This window comes from Nomascus leucogenys, unplaced genomic scaffold, assembly GCF_006542625.1.
Source record: "Nomascus leucogenys isolate Asia unplaced genomic scaffold, Asia_NLE_v1 Super-Scaffold_249, whole genome shotgun sequence".
Lineage (NCBI taxonomy): Eukaryota > Metazoa > Chordata > Mammalia > Primates > Hylobatidae > Nomascus > Nomascus leucogenys.
The window spans coordinates 2,665,842-2,679,358 of NW_022095768.1; the positions used below are offsets into that span (position 1 = coordinate 2,665,842).

General features: G+C 43.5%; 1 long non-coding RNA gene across 1 annotated transcript; it reads right to left on the reverse strand.

Annotated features, from left to right (window-relative positions):
- Window positions 1–776: 776 nt before the first annotated feature.
- On the reverse strand, window positions 777–8,781 carry LOC115833551. Its single transcript, XR_004028944.1, has 3 exons — window positions 7,721–8,781; window positions 5,409–5,436; window positions 777–800 (listed from the first exon to the last, which is right to left on the reverse strand). It is a non-coding gene; the product is annotated as an uncharacterized LOC115833551 (long non-coding RNA).
- Between the last annotated feature and the right edge of the window lie 4,736 nt (window positions 8,782–13,517).

Genomic DNA, 13,517 nt, shown 5'->3' on the forward strand with positions numbered 1-13,517 from the left:
ATTTTACATTTTATTTTATGACAGAGTCTCACTCGTCACCCAGGCTGTAGTGCAGTGGCATGATCTCGGCTCACTGCAATCCCCACCTCCCAAGCTCAAGTGATTCTCTTGTCTCAGCCTCCTGAGTAGGTGGGACTACAGGCGTGTGCCATCACACCCAGCTAATTTTGTATTTTTAGTAGAGACAGGGTTTTACCATGTTGGCCAGGCTAGTCTCAAACTCTCAACCTCGGGTGATCCACCCACCTCGGCCTCCCAAAGTGCTGGGATTACAGGCATGAGCCGCCACACCCAGCCAGACCTCATCTCTATAAAAAGAAATTTAATAATAATAAAAAAATTAAATTAAAAAGATTATCTTGAATGTTTTAAACCTCCACGAGATCTGATCACATTCATTTGTCTCATTCCTAATGCAATATATTTAATGCTTCTTTGTATTTAATTTGCTTCTTTATATTTATCTTAATAGAGATTTTTCTATTTCAATGCCATTTTAAAAGACAAATTCTTAGATTTGTCATTAATTTGATTGTTTTCTGGGTTTTATTCACTAATTTCTGCTTTAATCTTTACTCTTTTTTTTTTTTTTCAGTCCTGGTCTGTCACACAGGCTGGAATGCAGTGTGTGGTGGTGCGTTCTTGGCTCACTGCAACTTCCAACTCCCAGGCTCAAGAGATCCTCCCACCTCAGCCTCCCAAGTAGCTATGACTGCAGGTATGCACCATCACACTCAGCTAATTTTTTTGATTTATTTTTTGTTACAGAGGCTGTTTCTCCCAGTGTTGCCCACGCTGGCCTCAAAGTCCTGAGCTCAAGCAATCCTCTCACCTCAGCCTCCCAAAGTGGTAGCATGAGCCACCACACCCAGCTGATCTTTACTTATCTTTTTTTTTTTTTTTTCCGGGTTCACGCCATTATCCTGCCTCAGCCTTCTGAGTAGCTTGGACTACAGGCACCCGCCACCACGCCTGGCTAATTTTTTGTATTTTTTAATAGAGACGGGGTTTCACCATGTTAGCCAGGATGGTCTCGATCTCCTGACCTCGTGATCCACCTGCCTCAGCCTCCCAAAGTGCTGGGATTACAGGCGTGAGCCACCGCGCCCGGCCTTTACTTCTTTTTCTTTATTTTCCTTTCATTTATTTTGTCATTCGTTTTTTAGTTTCTCAAAAATGCTTAGTCCATTTAATTTTATTCTTTCTTAATCATTAAAGCTTCTGACTTTTTTGCACATCAGATAAGCAAAGATTAAAAAGAATGATCTGGCTGAGTGCGGTGGCTCAAGCCTGTAATCCCAACACTTCAGGAGGCCGAGGCAGGTGGATCACCTGAGGTCAGGAGTTCGAAACCAGCCTGACCAATATGGTGAAACCCCATCTCTATTAAAAATACAAAAATTAGCCGGGCATGGTGGCATGCGCCTGTAGTCCCAGCTACTCAGGAGGCTGAGACAGGAGAATTGCTTGAACCCAGGTGGTGGAGGTTTTAGTGAGCCGAGATCGTGCCACTGCACTCCAGCCTGGGCAACAGAGCAAGACTCTGTCTCAGAAAAGAATGATCTGCCTAGATACAGTAGGTCTTCTAGAGTGAATGCTGGCCCTAAGAGTGGGAACCTCTCTCATCTTGGAATTTCAGAGGACCTCACCTCCCAGACTGCTCCTTCTCTGTGCATTCTGTGCCTAACACTTGACATATACCACCCTTGTAGAAAGAAACCTGAGCCAGCTTACCCATCCTGGAGTGAGCCTATACTAGAGAAACAGATTATCTACAAGACAGTATAGATGGTCCATACTACATGCCTATATTCTTAAATAGGAATGGACAGCCAAGAACTCCCAGAAATTTGAAGAAATAGCAAAGCAAACAGAGCAGAACCAAAGTAAACAAACAGAATTTAATGGAAAGGAACTATTTTGAAATTCAAAATTTCAGAAAGTATACTCAGAAAGTTTTTAGGAATATATTTAATCAGTTTAACAAAATATAGTCTGCTATAGAAAAGGAACAGAGAACAAGAAAGAGATCTTGGAAATAAAAAGTATGGTTGCTGAAAAATATCTGTAAATATAATAAAAATTAAACTATTGTTTTCAGTGGCTGGGTACAGTGGCTCATGCCTGCAGTCTCAGCACTTTAGGAGGCCAAGGCAAGCAGATTGCTTGAGCCCGGGAGTCCTAGACCAGCCTAGGCAACATGGCGAAAACCTGTCTCTACAAAAAATGCAAAAATTAGCCGGGAATGGTGGCTTGAGCCTGTAGTCCCAGCTACTCAGGAGAGTGAGGTGGGAGGATCACTTGAGCCCACGAGGTCAAGGCTGCAGTGAGCCGTGACCGTGCCACTACACTACAGCCTCTGTACAGGATCTACAGAGTGAAACCCTGTCTCAAAAAAATAAATAAATAAAAATAAATAAAACTCTGTTTTCAGCTTAGAATTTGATCCTCTACCAGTCAGGCATGAGGGAAAATAAAGACCTTTCCAAACCTGCAATAACCAACCTCATTCTGGAAGATAGCATAACTCAAGAAATGAAAGGAAATTACCACAAGTGATTTGTTTTATACAACAATCTAATAATAGAATGAACTGTCGTTCTTTCTTTTTTTTTTTTTTTGAGATGGAGTCTCCCTCTGTCACCCAGGCTGGAGTGCAGTGGCATGATCTCAGCTCACTGCAACCTCCGCCTCCAGGATTCAAGTTATTCTCCTGCCTCAGCCTCCCAAGTAGCTGGGATTACAGGTGCCCACTGCCACACCCAGCTAATTTTTGTATTTTTAGTAGAGATGGAGTTTCACCAGGTTTGCCAGGCTGGTCTCGAACTCCTGACCTCAGGTGATCCACCCACCTCGGCCTCCCAAAGTGCTGGGATTATAGGCGTGAGCTACCGCGCCTGGCCATGAATTCTCTTTTTAAAAAAGGCCCGGCCGGCCGCGGTGGCTCACGCTTGTAATCCCAGCACTTTGGGAGGCCGAGGCGGGTGGATCACGAGGTCAGGAGATCGAGACCACGGTGAAACCCCGTCTCTACTAAAAATACAAAAAATTAGCCGGGCGCGGTGGCGGGCGCCTGTAGTCCCAGCTACTCGGAGAGGCTGAGGCAGGAGAATGGCGTGAACCTGGGAGGCGGAGCTTGCAGTGAGCCGAGATTGCGCCACTGCACTCCAGCCTGGGCGACAGAGCGAGACTCCGTCTCAAAAAAAAAAAAAAAAAAAAAAAAAAAGGCCCAAAGACAATATGATAAGACAACTTGAGATGAAGAGGAAGATTGAAGAGACAAGGAAACAGACAGGATCGAAACGGCATCATTAAAAAAGGAATAAATGAGACATCTTAAGGAAACACATGAACATATCACAAAGGTTAAAGATAAAGATGATGAGGGCTGGGCACGGTGGCTCATGCCTGTAATCCCAGCACTTTGGGAGGCCGAGGAGGGCGGATCACGAGGTCAGGAGATTGAGGTCATCCTGGCTAATATGGTGAAACCCCGTCTCTACTAAAAATACAATAAATTAGCCGGGCATGGTGGCATGTGCCTGTAGTCCCAGCTACTCGGGAGGCTGAGGCAGGAGAATCGCTTGAACCCAGGAGGTGGAGGTTGCAGTGAGCCGAGATCGCACCACTGCACTCCAGCCTGGTAACAGAGCAAGACTCCATCTCAAAAAAAAGAAAAAGATGAAAAGATTATGAAAGCTGAGAAAGAAGATGACGAAAACTTACGCTCCATGTGTTTTTCAGTAAGACTGGAAGATGTGTAGAGTATGCTATAAGAAAAGATGCCTAGCTAGTTTTCCAGGCCTAAGTGCTCCTTATTTCTCCCTGGTATTGTCAGCCACTTGAGGCACTGCTCTACCTCTGAGACACTGCTCCTGTCTGGAGATAGTGGTTGCAGATGCATGACTTACAGATGGGAGGCCAGGGCGGGTACAGGGAGAATGGGTCTGCACTGTACCAGCTCCCATAATGAGTCTTCATCCTGCTTCCAGTTTTCACTACCGGCAATGTGAGAATAGAGCTCCCACTTCTTGAGGTAGTACTATGAGTTGAATTCCCACATATACACCGGACTGCCATTACCCTCTTCGATTCACTCCCATCTAATTTTAGCAGAGAATTTCTCGTAAGAGAATTCGTCTTGTTTTCAAATGCTTCTATGAATACATTAAATACTTTCTTCCTGTCATTCTAGAGTTTGGGGAAAAGGAGGAAAACTGCAAATGTACTCAGATCACCACCAATAAAATACTATTTTTGTTAAAAATTATCATGTAAGCTTTCCAATTTGGGCCTGGCAGAATGGTTCCTGAAAAGGATGGCAAAAAAGAACGGGCCATTCTGCATCTACCAGGTGGTGACCCGAGAATACACCATCAGTATTCACAGGTGCCTCCATGGAGTGGGCTTCAAAAAGCAAGCCCTGGGGCTGGACGCGGTGGCTCACGCCCGTAATCTCAGCACTTTGGGAGACCTAGGTGGGCAGATCACGAGGTCAGGAGTTGGAGACCAGCCTGGCCAACATAGTGAAACTCCATCTCTAAAAAAAATTTAAAAAATTTTAGCTAGGCACAGTGGTGTGCACCAGTAGTCCCAGCTACTTGGGAGGCTGAGGCAGGAGAATCACTCGAACCCGGGAAGTGGAGGTTGCAGTGAGCCGAGATCACACTACTGCACTCCAGCCTGGGCAACAGAGTGAGACTCCGTCTCCAAAAAAAAAAAAAAAAAAAGCAAAGCAAGCTCCTCAGGAGGCACTTAGAGATCCAGAAATTCACCATGAAGGAGATGGGGACTCCAGATGTGCACATTGATACCAAGTTCAACATAGCTGTCTGGGCCAAAAGATAAGGACTATCCCATAGTGTATCCCTGTGTGGTCATCTAGAAAACATAATAAGGATGAAGATTCACCAAACAAGCTCTCTATACTTTGGTTACCTATGTATCTGTTACTACCTTCAAAAATCTACTGACAGTCAGTGTGGATGAGAGCTAACAGCTGATCTTCAAATACATCAAATACCTATTAAACTGTCCCTAAAATGTATCATGTATGATTTCCTTTATATATTTTATTGTTCATTCATCTCTCCATCCGTCTTCCTATCTGTATATACACATAGAGGGAGAGATGTTTGGAATGTTTTCTTTTTTTAAATTGATACATCATGTTGTACATATTTTTGGGGTACATGTGATATTTTGACACCTGTATACAATGTATAATGATCAAATCAGGGTAATTGGAATATCCATTACCACAAACATTGTGCTGGAAACATTACAATTCTTTTCTAGCTATTCTGAAATATACAATAAATTTTTATTTTGTTTTTTTAGAGACAGGGTCTTGCTCTGTCACCCAGGCTAGAGTGCAGTGGCACAATACAGTTATAGCTCGCTGTAACCTCAAACTCCTGGGCCCAAGTGATCCTCCTGCCTCAGCCTCCCTACAGGTGTGCACCAGCACACGCAGCTAATTAAAAAAATTGTTTTTTTGTAGAGACAGGGTCTTGCTATGTTGCCTGGGCTATACAATAAATTATTGTTAACTATAATTTCCCTACTGTACTTTTTTTTTTTTAAGACAGAGTCTTTCTCTGTCGCCCAAGTTGGAGTGCAGTGGCGCAGTCTTGGCTAACTGCAACCTCTGCCTCCTGGGTTCAAGTGATTCTCCTACCTCAGCCTCCTGAGTAGCTGGGATTACAGGCAAGTGACACCATGCCCGGCTAATTTTTATATTTTTAGTAGAGACGGGGTTTCACCACGTTGGCCAGGCTGGTCTCAAACTCCTGAACTCAGGTGATCCACCTGCCTCAGCCTCCCAAAGTGCTGGGATTACAGGTGTGAACCACCGTGCCCAGGCTTTTACTTTTTTTTTTTTTTTTTTTTTGAGACGGACTTTCGCTCTTATCGCCCAGGCTGAAGTGCAGTGGTGCAATCTCGGCTCACTGCAACCTCTGCCTCCCAAGTTCAAGTGATTCTCCTGCCTCAACCTCCCCAGTAGCTGGGATTACAGGTGCCTACTACCACGCCCGGATAATTTTTTTTTTTTGTATTTTTAGTGGAGATAGGGTTTCACCACGTTGGCCAGGCTGGTCTTAAACTCCTGACCTTGTGATCCATCCACCTCGACCTCTCATAGTGCTGGGATTATAGGCATGAGCCACTGTGCCTGGTCTGTACTATTCTTAACTTAATATTAAAATAGTCAGCCGGGCGCGGTGGCTCATGCTTGTAATCCCAGCACTTTGGGAGGCCGAGGCGGGCGGATCACGAGGTCAGGAGATCGAGACCACGGTGAAACCCCGTCTCTACTAAAAATACAAAAAAAAATTAGCCGGGCGTGGTGGCGGGCGCCTGTTGTCCCAGCTACTCGGAGAGGCTCAGGCAGGAGAATGGCGTGAACCCGGGAGGCGGAGCTTGCAGTGAGCCGAGATTGCGCCACTGCACTCCAGCCTGGGCGACAGAGCGAGACTCCGTCTCAAAAAAAATAAATAAATAAAATAAAATAAAATAGTTATTTTGGCCAGGCACAGTGGCTTATGCCTGTAATCCTTGCACTTTGGGAGGCTGAGGTGGGAGGATCCCTTGAACTCAGAAGTTCAAGACCAACTTGGGCAACATAGTGAGATTGCATCTCTATTATTAAAATAAAAGTTGGCTGGGCACAGTGGCTCATGCCTGTAATCCTAGCACTTACGGAGGCTGAGGCGGGCAGATCACTTGAAGTCAGAAGTTCGAGACCAGCCTGGCCAACATGGTGAAACCCTGTCTCTACTAAAAATTAGACGGGCGTGGTGGCACATACCTGGATGTGTAATCCCATCTACTTGGGAGGCTGAGGCAGGAGAATCACTTGAAGCCGGGAGGCAGAGGTTGCAGTGAGCCGAGAATGCGCCACTGCACTCCAACCTGGGCGACAGAGTGAGACTCAGTATCAAAAAAAAAATAAAAATAATAAAAAACAAAAATAAAATGGTTATTTTGGGGTTATTTGCTTTCTCTTTTTTATTTTTATTTACATAATTTCAGAGATGGGGTCTCACTATGTTGCCCAAGGTTGGTCTCAAACTCCTGGGCTCAAGTGACCTTCCTGCTTTGGCCTCCCAAAGTGCTGGGATTACAGGTATGAGCCACTGCGCCTCACCGCAAGAGAGAGCAATCTCTCCTTGATTCTTTTTTTTTTCCAGAGACAATTTTTTTTCCTGAGCTTTTTAATACCTGGATTCATCTCAAGAGTATTTCACTGTCTCTTTTTGAAGAGTTTTCTCAGTCAAATATTAACCTACCTTTATCTGATGGTTTGGTGCAAGCTAGTAAATTTCAGGGACCTCTTCTCTGCCTTGCTTTCTGAGGCCCTGATGAACATTTCTTTAAGACATGTCAACAAATAATAACTAGCATATCGTTAGATCTGTGATGTCTGGGCAGGATCTTGTACATTTCAGGGTAGGCCTCTCAAACCCACATTTATTTTTTTATTTTATTTTATTTTTTTTTTTGAGACGGAGTCTCGCTCTGTCGCCCAGGCTGGAGTGCAGTGGCGCAATCTCGGCTCACTGCAAGCTCCGCCTCCCGGGTTCACGCCATTCTCCTGCCTCAGCCTCTCCGAGTAGCTGGGACTACAGGCGCCCGCCACCAGGCCCGGCTAATTTTTTGTATTTTTAGTAGAGACGGGGTTTCACCGTGGTCTCGATCTCCTGACCTCGTGATCCACCCGCCTCGGCCTCCCAAAGTGCTGGGATTACAAGCGTGAGTCACCGCGCCCGGCTTAACATTATCTTTGCCACAGTAACACAGCCTATATAACAGGTGCCTGTTCTCAGATAACATCAGGATTTGCATCCAGTTCTGATTTCCACCCCAGGCTCGCTTGGCATCAGTCCATATTACATCTTACGTAGATGGATTCTGACACTATGTACAAAGTCTTGATAGTGCTGCATGATTACTACGCAAAGCAGTCTGCATCAAGTCAGGTAAATGACAAGCTACATTGTAAGGATTTTTCTCTTCTCATTTGGTTAACTCAACAATACAGATATCTGCCCAAATTTTAAATGAGAATTTTCTATTAAAATACATTTTCTCAATAGAAACTGTTTCTGGTGTAAATAGTGGCAGGATTTCCATTATAAACGTATAAGGTAAATGTTATTACAATCTGAGTGACTGGCAGCTTTTCCTACTGTCCCATAGATTCTCCTGGTTCATCATTTTCATGAGGCAGATTAACAGACAGAGATCTTGCGTATGACTCGTTGTATACCTGGGTTTTGGATTTCATCTGGTATCTGTAAATTTCTCTTTCCAAACCACCTCCTTAGAATTCTTATCAAAGAGTACAGAACAAAAATTCTATACCATTAGATTATGACCTGCATATTAGCAGGTTATAAAAGGTACTTTACAGATATAATTTCATTTAATCCTCCCAACAACCCTATGAAAATAAACATTATATGACAAAAAGACACATTGTTGGAAAGGAAACATTATATGACAAAAAGACACATTGTTGGAAAGGTCAGAGCTAGTACTCAAATCCAGATATTTCCAACCTGAGAACTCATTTTCTTCACACTATACCATGATTTAAGAGACAAATACATTCATGTAACAACACAAACTGTAACATAACATTTTATAAGTATAAATAAAATGCTACTCCAAACAACGGTTCCTTTTGTCTAAAGAGAAAATGGTTCTTGGCTAGGCGTGGTGGCTCATCCCTGTAATCCTGGCACTTTGGGAGGCCGAGGTGGGCGGATCACCTGAGGTCAGGAGTTCAAGACCAGCCTGGCCAACATGGTGAGACCCCGTCTCTACTAAAAAATATAAAAATTAGCCAGGCATGGTGGCACGCGCCTGTAATCCTAGCTACTCAGGAGGCTGAGGCAGAGAATTGCTTAAACCCGGAAGGCGGAGGTTGGGAGAGCCGACATCGCACCACTGCACTCCAGCCTGGGCGACAGTGAGACTCTGTCAGAAAAAAAAAAAAAAGAAAAAAAAGAGAGAAATGGGTTCTTATTAGCTAGTAGAAAAACTGAGAAGACTTCAGGGGAAATGGCAACTGAAAGAGGCCTTTAAGGATGAATAAAATGTCAACAGGTCCTGAAAATACAGCTATCAAATAAATTTCCTATGGAGATGCATAGGAATTATCCCCTAGGCTTTTATACTCCTCCTGAAAATTGCTCAGTACTTTGGAACCCTGCTTGTTTTCCAAATTCTCTGTATCCCATCTGCAAGTGCTCCCTGACCTCTACCCCAAACCAAATTTACCTTTACAAATTTTTTTCAGGACATCTAAGGCTATATTTGTTTAAAAACAGACACTTAGCTCTGAAACATAAGGTTTTCCTTTTTTTTTTTTTCTTTTTTTTTTTTTTTCAAGAGATGGGGGTCTCACTATGTTGCCTGGGCCAGTCTCAAACTCCTTGACTCTATGGATCCTCCCACCTTGGCCTCCCAAAGTTCTGGGACTACAGGCATGAGCCACTGTGCCCAGCCAAGGCTTTTCAACAACACTTTGTATCCTACTCATCCTATGCATTCTGATGCTTTTGCATCTACCTAATACTGCCTAATCTTAGTTTATCTTTTATAAGATTTCTTTCACAACCCTTACAAATATAGCCTGGTCTCTATTCTTCCTGAATAACAACTTCTAGTCTAAAAACAAAAAGCAATAGAAACAAGGATGCATTTATTTAACTTTAATACAACATCGACTAAATAAAGAAATTTAACAATACTAGAAGATAGAATGCAATAATGCTTATATTTCCTTTGGTGATCAAATGTTAATACATAATTTTAATACCTTATACAGTAATGTTTCTATTGAAATGTTTGATTTTTTTTTTTTTTTTTTTTTGAGATATGGTCTCACTCTGTCACCCAGGCTAGAGTGCAGTGGTGCAATCTGGGCTCACTGCAAGCCTTTGCCTCCCAGGCTCAAGTGATCCTCCCACTTCAGCCTCCTGAGTAGCTGGGACTATAAGTGTGCGCCACCACACCCAGCTAATTTTTGTATTTTTTACAGGGATGGGGTTTTGTCCAGGCTGGTCTCAAACTCCTGAGCTCAAGCGATCCGCCTGCCTTGGCCTCCCAAAGTGCTGGGATTGCAGGCATGAGCCACCGCGCCCACCCATGAGATACCTTTCATTCAAGCTTGACAGCAGCACCTGCAGGGAGAAAAGAAAATTGAACTTCTCTACCTGCTTCAGCCTCCCAAAGTGCTGAGATTACAGGCACGAACCACCACACCTGGACTATTTCTGTATTAACAATGGAAACTTAATATTAGAAGAGAATGCATCTTTAATGAGTTACATACCTTTGAGTAGCAAATGAGCTAATAATCGCCCTCCATGTTTATATTATTGATAATAGAATAATTATATTTATTGTATGCTAGGCACTATGCTAATGTCTTATTTTATTTTCACAAGACCCTATAAAGTAATATCAGTTTGTGGGCTTTTTTCTGAGACAGGGTCTCGCTCTGTTGCCCAGGCCATGTGCAGTGGCGAAATCAAGGCTCACTGCAGCCACAACCTCCCAGGCTCAAGCAATTCTCCCACCTCAGCCTCCCAAGTAGCTGGGACCACAAGCACACACCACCATGCTTGACTTATTTTTTACTTTTTTTAGAGATGGGGTCTAGCTATGTTGCCCAGGCCAATCTTGAACTTCTGGGCTGAAGGGATCCTCCTGCCTTGGCCTCCCAAAGTGCTGGGATTACAGGCGTGAGCCACTGCACCTGGCTAATATTAGTTTCTTTTCACAAATAAAGAAACTGAAATTCAGAGAGGCCAAGTTACTCGCCCAGTGTTATTTTGCTAGAGACAGCACAAATCACTCCGCCAACAAAATTTCTGTTCTTTCAATTCCTGGCCACTTTCACCAGGAGCAGTGGTATGCACCTATAGTTCTAGCTACTCAGAGGCCAAGGCAGGAAGACTGCTTGAGCGCAGGAGTTCGAGTCCTGCCAGGGCAACATAGCAAGATTCCAGCTTTTAGAAGAAGAAGAAGAAAAGAATGCCATTCTCATCCCCAAATCCTGCACAAAAAGGAAGTCAAATTACCCAGCCACTGTGAGATTTTCCAAAACTTACCAATTATCTTACAATGTCCCCACACGTCATGGTTAGTCACTGATAAAATCAGCATCTGAATTCCACAAAAGCAACCAGAGAAAATCACTAGGCCATGTAAACACATGCCTCCTTCCAGGTATTGTTATGGAACGTATATGTTATTCAAAGGCCAATCCTGGTGAAAAATCTTGTCTTGGCTTTGTAAGGTGACAGCAGAACCTCTGGATCACCCTGGAGCCTAGCTTTCCCTGATTTGATAGTAGAGTTACTCCAAATCATTCCATTATCACATTGAGTAGAAGTCTTCTGTTAGAATCAATTATCAGAATAAAGGGATCCCATTCCAAAAGAAAATCAACCTGTAGCAAAGAAGTTTTTCTTATAGTGTTCACAGGGTCAAGTTCATATGAGTAAGAAATTCTTTTTTTTTGTTTTTTGCGACGGAGTCTTGCTCTGTCACCAGGCTGGAGTACAGTGGCGTGATCTCAGCTCACTGCAAGTTCCACCTCCCGGGTTCAAGTGAGTCCCCTGCCTCAGCCTCCCAAGTAGCTGGTGTTACAGGCACACGCCACCATGCCCGGCTAATTTTTTGTATTTTAGAAGAGACAGGGTTTCACCATGTTGGCCAAGATGGTCTCAATCTCCTGACCTTGTGATCCGCCTGCCTTGGCCTCCCAAAGCGCTGGGATTACAGGTGTGAGCCACCACACCCAGCCTGAAGTAAAATTCTACACAGCCTACAAAAGAATCTGCAGTAAATGTGGATATTTTTCTTTGGTATACAGAATTGTATCCATGTAATTAATACAAATGCACTTTTTTTTTTTTTTTAGATGGAGTCTCACTCCGTTGCCCAGGCTGGAGTGCAGTGGTGCAATCTCGACTCACTGCAACCTCTGCCTCCTGGGTTCAAGCGATTCTCCTGCCTCAGCTTCCCGAGTAGCTGGGACTACAGGTGTGCACCACCATGCCCGGCTTATTTTTTGTATTTCTAGTAGAAACAGGGTTTCACCATGTTGGCCAGGCTTGTCTCAAACTCCTGACCTCAGGTGATCTGTCTGCCTCAACCTCCCAAAGTGCTGGGATTGCAGGCATGAGCTACCACGCCCAGCCACAAATGCACTATTTATTCATCACTGAGGCTTAACTTACAAAAGCAAGCTTTTCTGAGTACATAAGAGACATATCCTAAAGCAATGGTTTCCTTATTTCTCAAATTTTAAAAATATAATTCCACTTAATTATGTCATTGATATCCTGATCACTTCAACATCCCTGTGAAGCTAATAATGATAATAATCACAGATTTTCTGTTCTTCATCTCAAGGGCTTCTATTTTTGTTGATGCTTGATTTGTTTCACGCACTTCAAGCAGTGCCTCCCTCTAGACTTGCCATGTTTTATTCTTCTTCATCTTTTTCAGATCTAAAAATAACACAAAAATCCTACAAAGCATTATCTAAAATATTTCTAATAAACAAAATTGCATTTTGTATGCAAAGGACTAAATTATGCACTTAATCATTCCTTCCACAAATACATTATCAAAGAGTGTAGCTTAGGTCAAATGTTCTAACAGATCATCCAGATTTTTCAGAGGAAAGACAGTGTAACTGTAGAAAATGTAATATAGTTTTCAAAAGTATATCATCAGGGTGTGGTGGCTCACGCCTGTAATCCCAGCACATTGGGAGGCCAAGGAGGATGGATCACCTGAGGTCAGGAGTTCAAGACCAGCCTGGCCAACATGGTGAGACCCCCGTCTCTACTAAAAATACAAAAATTTAGCCAGGTGTGGTGGTGCGTGTCTGTAGTCCCAGCTACTCAGAAGGCTGAGGCGGGAAAATCACTTGAACCCGGGAAGCGGAGGTTGCAGTGAGCTGAAATCACAGCACTCCAACCTGGGTGACAGAACAAGATGTTGTCTCAAAAAAAAAGTATATCATCAGATGTTCGGGCGCAGTGGCTCATGCCTGTAATCCCAGCACTTTGGGAGGCCAAAGCAGCAGATCACTTGAGGTAGGGAGTTTGAGATCAGCCTGGCCAACATGGTGAAACTTGTCGCTACTAAAAATACAAAAATTAGCCAGGCATGGTAGTGCGCGTCTATAGTCCCAGCTACTTGGGAGGCTGAGGCAGGAGAACCGCTTGAGCCCAGGAGGCAGAGACTGCAGTGAGCTGAGATCGTGCCACTGCACTGCAGCCTGGGCAACAGAGCTAGACTGCGTAAAAAAAAAAAAAAAAAAAGTGTATTATCAGCTATGTAAATTGTGAAAGATAGTTTCAAAGTGGTGTAAAACACACAATTCTTCCTTGAAACAAAAAATTTAACAAAGCCTAGGAAAGCCATCACAACCTACTATTACCACATCCTAATCATATGTGTCTCCCTCCTTAATTATTGTTTCC